We start from the raw sequence: 16,537 nt of genomic DNA on the forward strand, positions 1-16,537 counted from the left end.
TGAATTAATTTCTTTAAGTCAAGAGTAGTTTAGAATCATATTATAATCAGTTAAATCAGCACTTTTAAACTTTTAACTTATTGATTGTATAATCTCATTACTGTTCATTGCACTTACAGTGTAAGGCTCTGCACTGTGGTCTTCTTACATTCATCTCATCATCTAAAAGAGATTCATAAAATCTTCTTGATGCTTAAATGATCATACTTCATGGCATCTGAAGTTCATAAACTTCTTGACTGATTACATGATCACACTAGCAAAGCTGAACACATAAAATCTGCCACAGACACTTTTTTACAAAGATCAGTGACAACATATCTAGAGACTCTAGATACTATTGTAGCAATATAAGTTATCTCTCTTTCTTTCATGTTTAGATCTCTTCATAATCACTTTTCACCCAATCTAATCTCATTTATGAAGACTGTAAGTCATTGCCACATTATCTGCAACCATCTGATTCTCACAGTTTGCCACTTAAATAAGCAGATGACCCAACAATGATTTCCACAAAACAGAATAACTGAGACCAAACTGAATTCTCAACTCTTTTCTCAGTATCAGAGTTAGCCAAGACACTGAGTGCAACAATAAATCTGAATGAAAGCATAACTTAGACTGAGAAATCATCTTCAGAGAACACAGAATCTCTTGAGAACTTAAGAGAGTGAATACATCTCATGAAAAGAATTCAAGAACTATAGCAGAGCTTACAAACTCTAGATAGAAAGCATGAGTGAACAGAATCACTTAATGTTCTGATCTCTAATTCAAATTCTCCAAAGAAGAGTTCAGTCATCAAGTCTTCACAATATAAGATCAACTATTAAATCAAGAACTATGCAGTCTACTGACAGTTTATCTCTCAAATAGAATTCATTCAAGATGCTAGTGGTCTGAATGACAATGAAACTCTGAAGTACACAGTCACAGAGTTAGACTATAATGAGAAAGATCTTTGAAAATCACACTCAGTTCAGAACTCTACTCTAAACATCTGAACTGAACTCAAACAATTTCTACTTTTATGACTAGATCATTCTGAAAACTGAATCTGATTAGTCTGGAGAAATCTTTTTCACCTTCATAAAAGAGATGATGAATCAGACTTTGACTGATTGCAACAATTTCAACAACATTTGCAATAAGTGAGTGAAGAGACACAGAGTGTGAATAAGTTCATCAAACATCTTTTTCTATGGCAATATAACAAATCTATGTGCAACAAGCTGGATGAACAGAAGAATCTCCCAGAGAAACTGAATGAGATTCAGACAGTTGCAATGCAATTATGATCTAGTGTCAAGAGTTTCACTTTCAATTCAAAGTCACAATCTATCTCAGAAACAAATATCAATCATGGTGGAACATCATTCTATTCAAATTGAGCCCATGGATCATGAGATCAGAATTATAGAAACAAGATCTGAATCTCATTGTGACAGAGAGAAAATCAACATCAGAGAATCTTCAATTTTCAGTTTATGAATTCAAAGTGAGGTGGAAAATCAGATAAGAATGCTTGCTACAATTGTGATGAGACTAGTCACTATGCAGATAAGTGCACCAAGCTGAAGAAGAAATAGAAGTTTGAGAAGCAGTCTATAGATAGAATGAATATTAAGCAATTGAAGTTGTCTGAGCTACAAGCTGTTCTCTCAATTACATTGTCTGTCAGAGTTCATAACTCTGAGATAGAAAAAGAAGTTAAGTGAACTGCTGTGGCAGATTCACTATGTTTTTTTCTGATCATAAGTCTGAAGCTTGCAGTAAGACTGAGTCTGAAGATTCATAAGATGAATGTTGAGATGAAGACTGCAGAAAAGAATCATTTAAAGTTAGTATCTGAAGAAATTACAAACATTTCCTTTGAGGCACAAGATACTATGGATAATTGACAGATGTTTAATGAGCAAGCATTGATTGCTGATATATCTGAGAACATGATGTTAGATCTCTTCTAACTACACTGTCATAATTCTGTTGTTTCATTTGGAAATCTGTCACTTGAGTTTCATAAACAGAGTGGATTAGATTCTATGACAAAAATTAAGTCAGTTTCTCTAAATGAACTTGTTGATGGTGATAAACTCTTCTATGTAATGAGAGTTTGTAAAAGTGAACAAGTCACCACCATGAATGTGAATCTGCAGATATCAGACAGTTATAAAGATTTAATTAATGCATTCAGTGATGCAAAAGATGCTTTCTTATCCTCTCACTGAGAGAATGATCTAGACATTGAGTTGTTGCTGGGGGCAGTGTCAAAGTTTGACCCCATTTATTGACTTTCAGAAACAGAGACAGAGACTTTATGAGAGTATGTCAACTTCATCTTGTCAAGTGAATTCATCAGACTCTTTAGATCATCAGCTGGGTCATCCATTCTGTTTGCAAAGAAGAAGAATGGAGGGTTATGAATGTGTGTGAATTACTGAAACTTAAATTTAAAGACAGTAAAGAACTGATATTCACTCTCACTGATTGAAGACATTCTGAATTGAATTGGGAAAGCTAAGATCTATACTCAGCTGGATGTGAAGAATGCATATCATCATTTACAAATAAAAAAGAGAGATGAATGGAAAACAGCTTTTCAGACTCCACTGAGAATGTTTGAATATCAGATGATTTCATTTGAACTTATAAATGCATCAGTGGCATTTCAGTCATACATCAACAAGACACTGAGAGAGTACTTAGATGTCTTTGTGATGATGTATCTGAATGATGTTGTGATGTACTCTGAGAATGAGAAAGAACACACTGAACATGTTTGTAAAGTGCTCAAGACACTGAAAGAGACTGAACTCTATTGCAAAAGATTTAAGTGTCAGTTCAGTGTTACAGAGATAGACTTTCTGAGATATGTGGTATCATCAGAAGATGTCTCAATAAAAAAAGTCTGAATGGACACAATTATTTCTTGATCAGAGCTCAAGAATTGCTGGGATATTTAAGTCTTTCTGAAATTTGCTAACTTCTATCAAAAGTTCATTCCCAAGTTCTTCAAGCTTGCACTTGGTTTGACTAGCATGTTAAAAGGTGGGAAGTCAGAGAAGAAGCAATTCAGAAAGAAAAGAAGAAGAAGTGAAGAAGTGGACAGTTCACTTAGCTTTCTCACAAAAGAGACTCATAAATTCTTCTATGACTTAAAGAAGACATTTACAAAGCAAGTGATGATATATCACTTTGATTCAAAGAAGAAAATCAAGCTGAAAACAGATGCATCTGGATTTGCTGTGTGTGAAATTCTCTCTCAACTACAGAAGAATGACATGTGGAGACCAGTGGGATTCTATTTAAGAAAGATGATTTCAGCTGAGTACAACTATGACATTCATGATCAAGAATTGCTGATCATAGTTGAGTCATTCTGTCAATGAAGATGCTGACTGAAGAGATCAATTCAATTCATTTCTGTTCTAACTGATCATGACAGTCTCAGACATTTCAAAATCATGCAAGAGTTGTCAAGATGATAAGTGTGATGGATTCAGAAGTTGTCAGCTTTCTGATTTAAGATTAATTATGTGAAAGAATCAAAGAATCCAGCAGATGATTCTTTGCAAAGATCAGACTATGCTGAAGCATTGAGATATGAGAATACTCAAGAGTGTGAAGCAGCTGAACAGCTCTGTTTCATGCTGATCTGTTCTGATCAGTAAGCTGAGAAGAAAGACTTGAAACATGTCTTGTCTAACAGAAATGCACACTCTGTGGATAGAAAGACATGTTATAAATCAGAACAGACTTATGTGAAGCTGCTTCTGAGTGATACTCACAGTATTTAAAGATTTGAGAATGAGTTATGAGATGTCAAGCAGCTCATTCTCAGTAATGCTCTGAATGAAACAGACTCATAAGAGACTGCATTTCTGAATCTAATGACAATATTATCTGAGATGCTTGCTGGTGATGACCACACAATAGAGATTAGAAAGGGTCTTCAGTTAGACTCAATTAAGTTTGTGAACTGAACAGAGAAGAAAGACTGTCTCTTTATGAAAGAATGTCTCTATATATTCATGAGTGAAGTTCTATGAATTGAATTGATTAAAAGACATCATGATTTATCTCTGATGAATCACTTTGTGAGTGAAAGAACTTATGAACTGCTAGCATGCAGATTCTATTGATCAAGAATGAAGAAACTTGTGAAAGAATATGTTGATGTCTGTGATGTTTACTTGAAATTCAGATAAGTTCAGATGAAATCACAAGAAGAGATGTCTTCTTTGCCAATTTCTGAAAAGTCTTGAGAATACATTGTGATGGATGTGATTACAGATCTTCTGTCAAGTTAGAATTTTGAGAGAGTGAAATTCAACTGTATTCTGATCATTGTGAACTGATTTACAAAGATGTCTCACTTTATTTCAGTCAGAAAAGAGCTGACATCTGAACAACTTGCTGAATTGATTATGTGTGAGCTAGTCAGATTGCATGAACTTCTCTTAAGCATAGTCTCTGACTGTGAGTCAATATTCATAAATGAGTTCTGAGGAGATCTGTTATATCTTCTCAAAGTTGATAGAAGAATGAGCACAGCATTTCATTCTTAAATAGATGATCAAACTGAAAGACTGAATAGTACTCTTGAACAGTACTTATGAAGCTTCATCAATTATGAACAAGATGACTGAGTTAAGAAATTGTCTCATGCAGAGTTTACTTACAACAACTCTAGACAATTCTCAACAGAAAAGAGTCTCTTTGAGCTTTTGATGACAAGTCATCTGTGAATGGATTTTCTGAAAGCAGAAATACCAGCACCAGTCACAACTGAGTCTTGTAAACTGACAGATCAGTTGGAAGAGCTGCATAAGATGACTTGAGAGAGTCTTACAAAGATGCAAGTCTATTAAAAGAGCTACTATGACAAGAAACATACTGCAGTATCATTTTATGAAGATGATCAGATGTGATTAGATCTTCATAACATTAGAACAGCACATTCTAGCAAGAAGTTAGATGTTCTTCAGCACAGATCATGTCAAATTGTGGAAAAATTGGGGCCTCAAATCTATTGATTGAAACTATCATCAGAACTGAAAGTACACAATGTTTTTCATGTGTCTCTTCTAATCAAACACAAGAAATGAAAGGGAGTGAATAGTCAATCACACCACTCAATTCATGAGACATTCTCTGTGAAGTAAGAGTATCAGATACAGAAGATTGTTGACTTCTGTAAAAATGACCAAGTGATTGAATATCTTGTGCAGTGGCAGAGATATGAGGAAAGAACTTGAGAGTCTTCAAAGAATGTGAGACATCTAAATAAGAAGCTGTTTAAGTTTCATAGAAAGCATTCAGATAAGTCTGGTCTACATCATATTCTGAGAATGTGCACTTAGAGAAGTCTTGTTAGATTCATAAAGACATTTATGAAGCAGTTAGAGATTGATTCATGAAGCAGAAGAACAGTGACTCAAGTAGTGAATTAATTTAGAAGAAAACTCAGTCTGTAAAAGCATTTACAACTGTCAAGAAGTAGTTCATGAAGCAGAAGTAGTGAATTTACTTTAAGATAAAAGAAAGAACTAGACTATTAATGGCCAAAGCCTGCAAGAAAAAGAGAAAACTAGACTATTAGTGATCAAAGTCTGCAGTAATAAAAGAAAGAAAACAAGAGAGCAACTCTAAGAATTGAAGAAATAAGTTTTATGTGTCTGATAGACACAGTTATTACATCTGTCTCTACCAAGAGAACTTGTGACACATTGCCCCAATGAGAGATTTGAGTTATTCTGACATGCTGTACATAACTGCTGAGAATAATTGTCTGTCATGATAATCAGAACTTCTTCCCAGAGCTGGGCTCTATCTCTCAGCTGAACAGAGTCTGTTGAATCAGTAAGAGTTGTGGACTGAAGAGAAGAAAAAGCAAGAAGTTGTCTCTCATAATCAGATGAATTCTGATCTGTAATTAAGAGTGGAAGATGGCTCATAGTAATCAGTGTTCTGGCTGGCAAGTTAACAGTCAGGGCAGGGGCCAGGGGAGCAGGAGCAGAAGTAGAAGCAGAAGCAGACACAGCAGACAGAGAAGAAGTTAATGAGACCAACTTCTAGAGAAAGAAAAAGCATTAGCTGAAACTCTCAATATCACTTCATAAATGGATTTACAAAGCAGGAACTGTCTTATAAGTCATGTTACAAAGCAACTCAACATACCTTGAGTGCATCAGAGACAGAACCAATGCTTGAGTGTAAGATGACAGCCTATAAGATAGGTGCTAGAGAACAATGTATCAAGTCTACAGTGTAAGAAAGATAACTAAGTTGCACTTATAGTATCAAAGTAGTATTGCTATTTGTGCAGTAAGAGAAGAACTCATCACTGACCTTCTGTGAGAGAAGATCAGTGTGGCTTTAAGTACTAGTGAGATTAGAGCTACACTAACTAATAAGATACTAGCTCTTAGAGCAGATCTAGTCTACAGTGGATATGACAATTGTCTCTCTTTCTTGTAAACATCATTCTTGAGACTCTAAAATGTAGCATAGTGATATAATTAGACATCAGATTGTGCTATCAGCATTCTAATTTTGAAATATTAAAGCATATGATTAATAATTTGCAATAGCATTGAATGTTGATGCAGATGAAGTCTGCAGTGTTGCAGCATTAAGATGTGATGTTGATGTTTTGTTGTGCTGATGCTGATCAGATGTCAGCATTTTGTTGTACTGATATCAATTGGGCATTGATGTTTTGTTGTGCTGATGTCAATCAGATAATTAGTGGTGCCACATCATCAGTGTTAGCACAAGCATTAGCATGATTAAAGATTGTGTAGTCATCAGTGTTAGTGTGATGCTAATGCTTAGTGAATATTAATAACATCAGCACATGAGCTTTTTCTTCTTCTTTCTTTACTTAAGCATTGCTGCATCATCACTGCTGTCATGTCTCACTGCTTCTCTCATCACACTGTCTCATCATCTGTCATTCTTTATGTTGTGTGAGTACTGAATTGATCTGTTTGCACCACTTTGACATTCTTGTTAATGCTAAGTGGTGTGATGAGAGTTTTGCTTTTATGTGTTGTGAGTCATTGATTCACAACATTATTGTGCAGTAGCATTTACTACTGTTATTTTGATTTTGCTAATGACTCTTGACTCATCTATACTATTTGCTGTTAGCATTAATCTTTTGCAATATACCCACTTTTGCTTTTGTTTATGTCCTTTGTGGTGTTTTTGGTGTTTTGGTTTTTGAACTTATGTGAACATTTGCTAATCAATTTTAATGTAGTCACACTTTATGCTTCCACTGTCTCTCTCTGCTCATCAACCCCAACAACTTATGTGTTGTTATGCCCAGACATCATCATTGCAAAGTGTGTCAGAGAGCACACCATTCATGTACTCTGATAAGAATTCTATATCTTTTGCATGTGTGGAGATTTTTGATGATTGCTCATTGATGCATTTTCAGCACTAAGTTGCACTGACACTTTAGAATTTGTTAAGTTCTGTGCACTTCTGATGTTTAGATTGTTTCATTTCTTATTAACACAGACTTTAGATCATCAGTTCAGAGAATGAGCTCTGACAGATCTTTAATTTACAGAGTCTGATCTACTATACTGATAGATTGAGTATAGTCATCTTTACTGAATGTTTGAATCTCTGACATAAGATGCAACACCTGACTGCTTCTGCTGTAAGATAGTGCAGTGAGTGTGCACATGCAGCTGTCTTAATTGATGTTGAAAGACATTGAGTCTGCAAAGCTGTCATCACAGTTAATGTCAGATGTGAGACTGTCACTCATGAATGAATTTTATTAGCAGTAAGAGTCTGTGTGTCTGTGCTGTCTCTGTCTGCAGCTGCCCCCAGCACTTCTCTATGTTTGCAGAGAGATAGAGTCAGAGAAGAGAAGAAAGAAGAAGAGCAGATTGAGTTGATGCAGACACATTTAAAATGTTGTCTCATTCATTATGTCTGCTGTCTTGTTCATTAAGTTACTTGCATCACTGCTGTTCACTGTACTGTCTGTCATGCTGTCTATATTGCCATCTGTGATGAGTGAGAGATTCCTGACTCTCAGAAAGATTAAGTTTTGGCTTGAAAAAGAGTTATTTTTTGCATGCTTCAGTGCTTTTTTCTGTATTTAGTTTCTTAAGTTCATATAGTGGCTGTCTTTGAGCATTTAATCAATGAAGAAGTCTTCTGTCACACTTCTTTTTCTTTTCTTCATTGAATAGCAAGAACAAAAGTCTTTGGAAGTTTTATTTTTCATATTTCTTATGCAACATGAAGTACTTTCTTGTGTTTTTCACAGTAATTATGCTGTTTTTCTTCCCTGTCAGCACTTTTTTGAGCATTCTTCTTTGAGTGTTTCTTGTTGTTCAAAGAAGTCTAGTACTTCTGTATTCTGAACATGTTCTTTTAATTCCCAGATGTCATTTTCTGGTCCCCATTCTTTTCAATGGACTAGATATTCAATTTTATTTTTGTGTATCTGTTTGTCCAGAATATCTTCTACTTGGTATTCTTCATGACCATCCATCAGTTCTGGATCTGATGGTGGTAATTTATTTTCTCTTTTATTGTATTTCTCTAGCATGGAAATATGAAATACTGGGTGAATACTTCTAAATGAGGGTGGTAATTGAAGCTTATAGAATTGTTTCCCCCATTTTTCAATGATTTTAAATGATTCTATATACTTGTGGTCCAGTTTTTGGGCTGGATGAAGCATGCTTAAGTTTTTTGCATTGAGAAGTACCCATTCTCCTACATTGAATACTTGTGATATGTGCTTTGAATCATAATACTTTTTCTGTGCTTCATGAGCAATATGAAGTGTTTTTTCAAGGTGTTTGCACATCTTTTGCAATGACTCTGTCCTTTCCATGGCTTTTGGAGCTGTGTGTTCCAATGGTTTGTTCACATTTATATGTAATTCTGATCTATATCTCATTAATGCAACTGCTGGTATTTCTCCTGTTGAGCTATGTTTTGATTGGTTGTATGTGTGTTGAGTCATAGATAGTCATTGCACCCAATCATCTTGGTGGTAATTAATAAACTCTTGTAAGTAATGTTTCAGAATTTGATTTTGTCTTTCTGTTTGACCATCTGTTTGAGAATGATAAGCAGTGCTTAATCTTCATTTTGCATCAAAGTAGAAGCATAGAGTTGACCAATAGTTGCTTGTAAATAGAAATCCCCTGTCAGAAATCAAATTCTTGGGTGTACCATAGATAGTAAAGATGCACTCATAGCATAGTTCTGCTAAGTCTTCTGCATTGATGTCTTTTCTACATGGTAGATATAGGGCAAATTTCATATAGATGTCTACCACTACTAGAATGACATCAAAGATATTGTCTCTTCAATTGAAGGGAGATAACTCTGTGATGAAGTCCATTGAGATTGACTTTATGAATTGTGAAGGCATTGAAATAGTTTCTAATTCCTCATGTGTTTTATGTCTTCTGAATTTAATTCTCTGGCAGATATCACATGTTCTGACATAATCTGCTACATTCTTGGTAAGTTCATGTCAATAGTACTTATCTTGAATGACTTCAATGATATGTTTCATTCCAAAGTGACCCCTCTGTGGGTCATCATGATTTGAGCATATAATCTCATTGATTAATGCTGATTGACTAGGTACATATGTCCTATTATTTGCTCATAGCACATTGTCTTTGAAAATTGTTCATGTTACATCTTCAGTCATGAAGACATCTTTCTTCTCCATCTCTCTTCTTTGAGTGGACACAAATGTGTCCAGTCCTTGAAGCTGCAGTAATAGAGAGGTTAAGAATTCAGGCATTTCAGTGTAGACTGTCTCAGACTTCATGACAGCATTAATCATGAGTCTTGACACAAGAATTGATTCTCTAATGTCTTCTAATGATGTTATTGTCTGTATTGAGTGCAATGCAAGAGAAGAATTTGCACTAACATCTGTGTTTTTATTTGTTTCTTGTGCTTTTAGCATTTGATCATGCACTCTGACACAGTTTACTATAGAAGCCAACTGTTTGTTGTTCTCTAGATTTCATTCTAGTTGAACATCATGTCTGATCTTCTGTTGCAGAATAGGTAGAAGAGTCTCATCATGGTAGATGTCTTTGTAATCTGATTGACAACTTGATGCATCTGCTGAATTTAATTTATCTGAATGGTGCAGTAATATGAAGTCATATGTGCTAAGTGCTTCTGCCCATCTTGTCTGATGTCTGTTTAAGCTCTTGGTCATCATAAAGAACTGTAGATTGACATGGTCAGACAAGACATGTACTGATTTCTGACTTCTCTTCAGATAGTGTCTTCAGTGTTTAAATGCAGCTACTATAGCTAAAAGTTCTTTATCATGAGTATTATAGTGAGTTTCCATGTCAATTAGCTTTCTACTTCAGAAGACAACTGGGTGTCATAGCTCATCTTCTTGAAGTTGTGTAAGAATAGCTGCTACTGCATAATCAGACACATCTAGTTCTAACTGAATGCATCATCAGTTGTCAAAGTGTACTAGACAAGATGCTGAGATAAAGCTTCTTTTTAGTTCTTCAAATGTGCTTTGAACATTTTTTGTTCAGTCAAAGTTGCACTGTTTCTTCTTTGTATCCCCTTTGGTGAGCTCAAAGAGTGCATTTGCTATGTGTGAATAGATATGAATAAAGCAGCAATAGAAATTTACAAATTCAAGAAAGAATTGAACTTTCTTAATGCTTTTGAAAGTTGGTCAGTCTAGAATGATCAACACTCTATCCATTTCCATTGAAATACTCTTGGATTCTATGACAAATCCCAAGAAGAAGACTTTTTTCATCACAAACTTGCATTTAAATTGTTTGACAAACAGTACTGCACACTCCAAGCACTCTAATATCATATGTGTGTGCACCTTATGTTCTTCCATGCTATTTGAATATATAAGAATGTCATCCAGATAGACTACACAGCACACATCTAGTAAATTCATAAGAGCTTCATTTATGTAAGCTTGAAAAGTGACAGATGCATTGATAAGATCAAAGAACATTACTCTATATTCATAATGGCTATAACAGATGTGGAATGTGATCTTTCATCTATCAGTTTTGCATATTGAGATATGATCATAAGCATCTCTGAGATCAAGCTTTATGTAGATCTTAGCATCAGACAATCTGTCTAACATTTCACTAACTAATGATAATGAATATCTATTCTTTAGTGTAATGCAATTAAGATCTCTATAGTCTACACAGAGTCTGAGACCTTCATTCTTCTTTGATGCAAAGAGTATAGATGTCCCAGCTGAGCTCTTTGAGAATTGAATTCATTTTTTCTTCAGTGTCTCAGTTATGTATTTCCAAAGTACTGCAAGCTCTGTTTCTGACAGATTATAGATTGGCATGAATGATAGTTTCTTTTCTTTCTCCAGATCTATGACATGTTCAGCATTTGATGGTCTGGATGAATTGGCAGTGTTTTCTTTGAAGAAGATGTGCACATATGGTGTAACATAGTCAGACAATATCAACACAGAATCCACAACATTTACATCATTAATTGTGATGCTGATGTTATCTTTGAAGAAACTTTGCACAAGTGGCATAATGTAGTCAGAAGATTTCAAGACAGTGTCCACAATGTTTATGCTGTAGAGTGTGCTGATATCTTGATCATTGTCTGTGGTAAGAAGTTCATCAATCAAAATCATATAAGTTCAAGTCTCTGTGATAATTTTTGCCATAGCTTTCTCAGCTGAGATAATCTCTGATTCTTGAAGATCTTCAGAGATGTTTTGCTGATATGTTCAGTTGTTCTTCTGCCAGTTAACCAGTGAATTGATTTCTTTGAGCCAAGAGTAGTCTAAGATCATATTGTAATCAGTTAGATCAACACTTTCAAATTCTTAACTCACTGACTGCATAACTTCATTACTGTTGGTTGCACTGACAGTGAGATGATGAATTTCATAGATGCATATCTTATGTTCATTGATTGCTTTGACTAGCTTGGGGGGTTTTCCATCATTAATCAGTTCTTTTGATTTGACTCAGTATCAGTCAATGAAGTTTGCTTCTGCTTCTGAGTTCACTAAAATCAGAACTGTTTCTTCTTCTGTTGCTGATTGAATCTGTATTGTGATCAGAAAAGACATGAGACTTTGCTGCTTCTTGTGTAAATCTAGAGCCATCATGATGCTAATGAACTCTTTTATTTATTTTTTGACATGGTGTCTGTCAATTTCTGTTTCTTCAGAACCAAGTAATCTTCGGTTGCATGCTCTTTTCACTTGTGGAAAGTACAATATGATATCAATTTGTTATCAAACTTGTGCTTTCTGCTGCTTTTGTCTGCCAAGAAATTACCATATTCTGAGTTTTGATCTGTTTTATTGTTCCATGACTTGCTCTTTTTCTTCTTTTTGTAGTAGGTTTTCTTACTATCTTTCTGATGGAAGAAGAATAAAGAAAATGTTTTGGACTTTGATTTCTTGTACTTTTCTGAGATGTTTCTCTCTGCAGTGGCAAGTCTTTATATCAGTGTGTCATAGTCAAGTGCATCAAAGTTATCTGCATACTTGTTATATTCAGCACATACTTCACTGAGCATCTTTGAATAGAGATGTGACTTCCTCTGATGTTCATCATATTTGTGTTTCAGTCTGTGTTCTAGAATCTCTAATTGCATGACAAAGTCATGCACTTTTTGATTTTTCTTCTGCATCAGTGTCAGATATTCACATTCTGCATCTCTAAGAGTGCATTCTGGGTCCACAATTTGACATTTCAATCATGCTTTTAAGTCTTCCCATGAGATTCTTTCCTCAGGATTCTTAAAGTTATGTGATCACTTGATCAATAGCTTTGGTTCAAGATGTTGAATAGCTTCCAACATCTTGTGTTTATCATTGTTCTTGAAGTATTTCTCTTGGTAGAGATGGAAGACTTCAGAGACAGTGATAAACTCTTCTAAATTCTTAAGAGTCTGGGCAATGAATCTTTTTTCCACTTTTTGAATTGAAGTGTGCACAGAATCTATGTCTTTTGCACTTCTGTTGCAGAAAGAGTTCTTCTGTTGTGCTTTCAGCACTGTTGCTCATGCATTCATTGCATCTTTGATGTTCTCTGTGATTAATTCCAGAGAAATCAGTTGCATTCTGAGTGTCAGATTGAAGAAAGGTGTAGGGAATATTGTTTCTTGATTTCATTCAGCTCTTTTCTTCAGTGAAGAATTGTTGGAGATTTTATTGTTCTTAATAAGATTTTCCAATCTTTGAATCTCTTGTTTTTTCTTAATGAGATTGAGCTTTGCCTCAAGCTTCATGATGATTTGATCTGCATCATGAAGAAGATTCTGGACTGTAATATTCTTTTTCTGATTTGAAATGACAGCTTCTGGTGTCTGTTCTCTTGGAGTTGCTCTCTCTGAAGTGTCAACATTCATTGACTCACTGAGAGTGTCAATTGAGTGTTCAACTTGCACTACTGATGCTTCTTAATTATTCATTGAAGAAGTTTCAGCTATAGTCTCTGATGCTATAGTCTGACTCATCTGTTCTCTCTGAAAGACAGTGATAGAGGCTTCAATCTGTAAATTGTTGTCAGAGTTCACATCTGTTTGTTTCTTTCTGTTTTCACTTCTGGTTTCAGTCATAGTATCTAATTGTATCTAACAGCATGGAATTGCATTTGTTGTTGTGTAAAATGTGTCAATATTGGGGAGGTAGAATAGGAAGAAGTTTTCTAACAGAGTAGCTTAATGAATCATTTCATGTTTTTAGTGATGAGAACTGTAAGATGGCAGTCTATAAGATAGATGCTAGAGAATAATGTATCAAGTCTACAGTGTAAGAAAGGTAACTAAGTTGCACTTATAGTATCAAAGTAGTATTGCTATATGCACAGTAAGAGAAGAATTCATTGCTGACCTTCTGTGGAAGAAGGCCAGTGTGGCTTTAAGTACTAGTGAGGTTAGGGCTACACCAACTAATAAGGTACTAGCTCTTAGAGCAGGCCTAGCCTACAGTGGGCATGACATTGAGGATGGGTGCAGCATAGAAAAGGGCACAGGCTGAGGATGTGAATGTGGTAGAAATGAATCAGGCTGAGAAAAACAGAGTGGTGCATTACCAACAAGAGTTTCAGATTTGAGAAATGGATGGTCACTCTCTCTCAAGACCTGACCAATTGAGGCAACAGAGCTAGTAGTCAAAAAAGAATTATTACTAGACACAGTAGACATCATTGAGTGTTTCTGCCAAGCTTGAATATTAGTGCCCTGGATATGCCATCAGCCATGCACACAGAAAAGAGAATTATGAAGTGAGAAAACACTTTGTAAAGAATATTTCAGACTTCATAAAAGCAATTATGAAGCATTAAAAGAAGAAGAAATGGAAGAATATCATCTACATCATCATAATCAGAATCAGACTGACTGAATTATGACATTTAAAAAGAGATCTCAAAGTTCTCAGAGACATAACTCTCTGTTGTGTAAATGAAAACTGATGGCAATGATGCCTCTCCACTTTGATTTTCTTGAGAAACAGCAGTAGTTGAGAACTCTGCTTTAGATGAAGCAAAAGATTCTGAAGACATCTCTCACATTGTCTCTGAAGAGAATCTTGAACAATGACTGATTGAGATTTTATCTCCAAACTTATTGAGCCATTGTTGCTCATGTTTTGACATCTTAATTTGAACAGAAGAAAGACACAGCAAATTATCTCTCTGCATAATGTATTAGCACTAAGAAAAGTTCTTACAAAGCCTCTCAAGATTCATAATCATCAAGAAGGAAATGCTTGTCTAGAACTCTTACCAAAATAAAGAAGTATGTTGTTGAAAAAGAAAAAGAAAGAGAGAGAGAAAGAAGATCAAGAAAAAGATATTTATATTCAAGAGATTGTTAAGTATCACTAGATGAATCATGAGAAATGACAGTCACTACAGCAACTACATTACAATCACAGAGAAGTCATCACTCTTGCTGTGATCTTACTGTCACATCTACATCTAGAAACTGAGATTGAATTAAGACTCTGCACTATGGCCTCCTTACATTCATCACACCAAAAAGAGATTTTGTACAAAATTGTTACAATCACAGTGAAGCTGTCACTCTCACTGTGATCTTGATCACATCAACATCTTGAGAATCAAGACTTGTGAAGAGAGAGAAATCTGTAAGACTTCATGCTGTGACCTTCTTACATTCATCTCATCATCTAAAAGAGATTTATAAAATCTTCTTGATGCTTAGATGATCATGCTTCATGACATCTGAAGTTTATAAATCTCTTAACTGATCACATGATCACACTAGCAAAGCTGAACACACAAAATCTGCCACAGATGCTTCTTTATGAAGATCAGTGGCAACATATCTAGAGACTCTAGATACTGTTGTAGCAATATAAGTTATCTCTCTCTCTCTCATGCTTAGATCTCTTCATAATCACTTCTCACCCAATCTAACATCATTTACAAAGGCTGTAAGCCATTGCCACATTACCTGCAACCATCCAATCCTCACATACAGCAAGATGATGAATGTTATAGATGTGTATCTTATATTCATTAATTGCTTTAACTAGTTTAAGAAGTTTTTCATCATTAATCAGTTTCTTTAATTTAATTCAGTATCATTTAATGAAATTTACTTTTACTTTTAAATCTACTAAGATCAGAACTGTTTCTTTCTCTGTTACTAATTAAATCTGTACTGTAATCAGAATAGACATGAGACTTCATCACTTCTTGCATAAATCTAGAATTATTGCAGTGTTAATGAACTTTTTTACTTATTTTTTGACATTGTGTCTGTCAGTTTCTGTTTCTTCAGAATTCAGTAATCTTTGATTGTGTGTTCTTTTTGCTTATGAAAACTACAATATGATAATGATTCATTGTTAAATTTATGCTTTCTACTGCTTTTGTTTACTGAGAAGTTATTAAACTCTGAGTTTTGATTTATTTTATTGTTTCATAACTTACTCTTTTTCTTCTCTTTATAGTAGAGTTTTCTACTATCTTTCTGATAAAAAAAGAATGAAGAAAATGTTTTGAAATTTAATTTCTTATATTTTTCTGAGATGTTTCTCTCTGCAGTGACAAATCTTTATATTAATATATTATAATTAAGTGCATTAAAGTTATCTGCATACTTATCATATTCAGCACATACTTCACTAAGCATTTTTGAATATAAATGTAACTTTCTTTAATGTTCATCATAGGCTGACCATTGAAGTCTCTTTGAGATCCCAATGAAACAAGACTGAATGTCATTTTCAATTGAGTTAATCTCAATCACTTTCCAAAATTTGAAAATTAGTCCCAATCTCATCTCAAAATATGAAAACAAGTCTCATTTTCTTCTCAATTTCAAATTTTCTATGTTATGTCTCATCTCTAGATTTCTCTATTCCTAAAACAACTTTAATTTTTTTTCAAACTTTATTTTGAAAGTGTATTTTTACACCAAAATATGACAAAATAGAAAAATTGGCATGTTAAGTCAAAATGCATATATACATTTGTATATGATTTTGATACTAAAA

Source organism: Ophidiomyces ophidiicola (genome assembly GCF_022830035.1).
Source record: "Ophidiomyces ophidiicola strain CBS 122913 chromosome Unknown scaffold_3, whole genome shotgun sequence".
In the NCBI taxonomy this organism is placed as follows: domain Eukaryota; kingdom Fungi; phylum Ascomycota; class Eurotiomycetes; order Onygenales; family Onygenaceae; genus Ophidiomyces; species Ophidiomyces ophidiicola.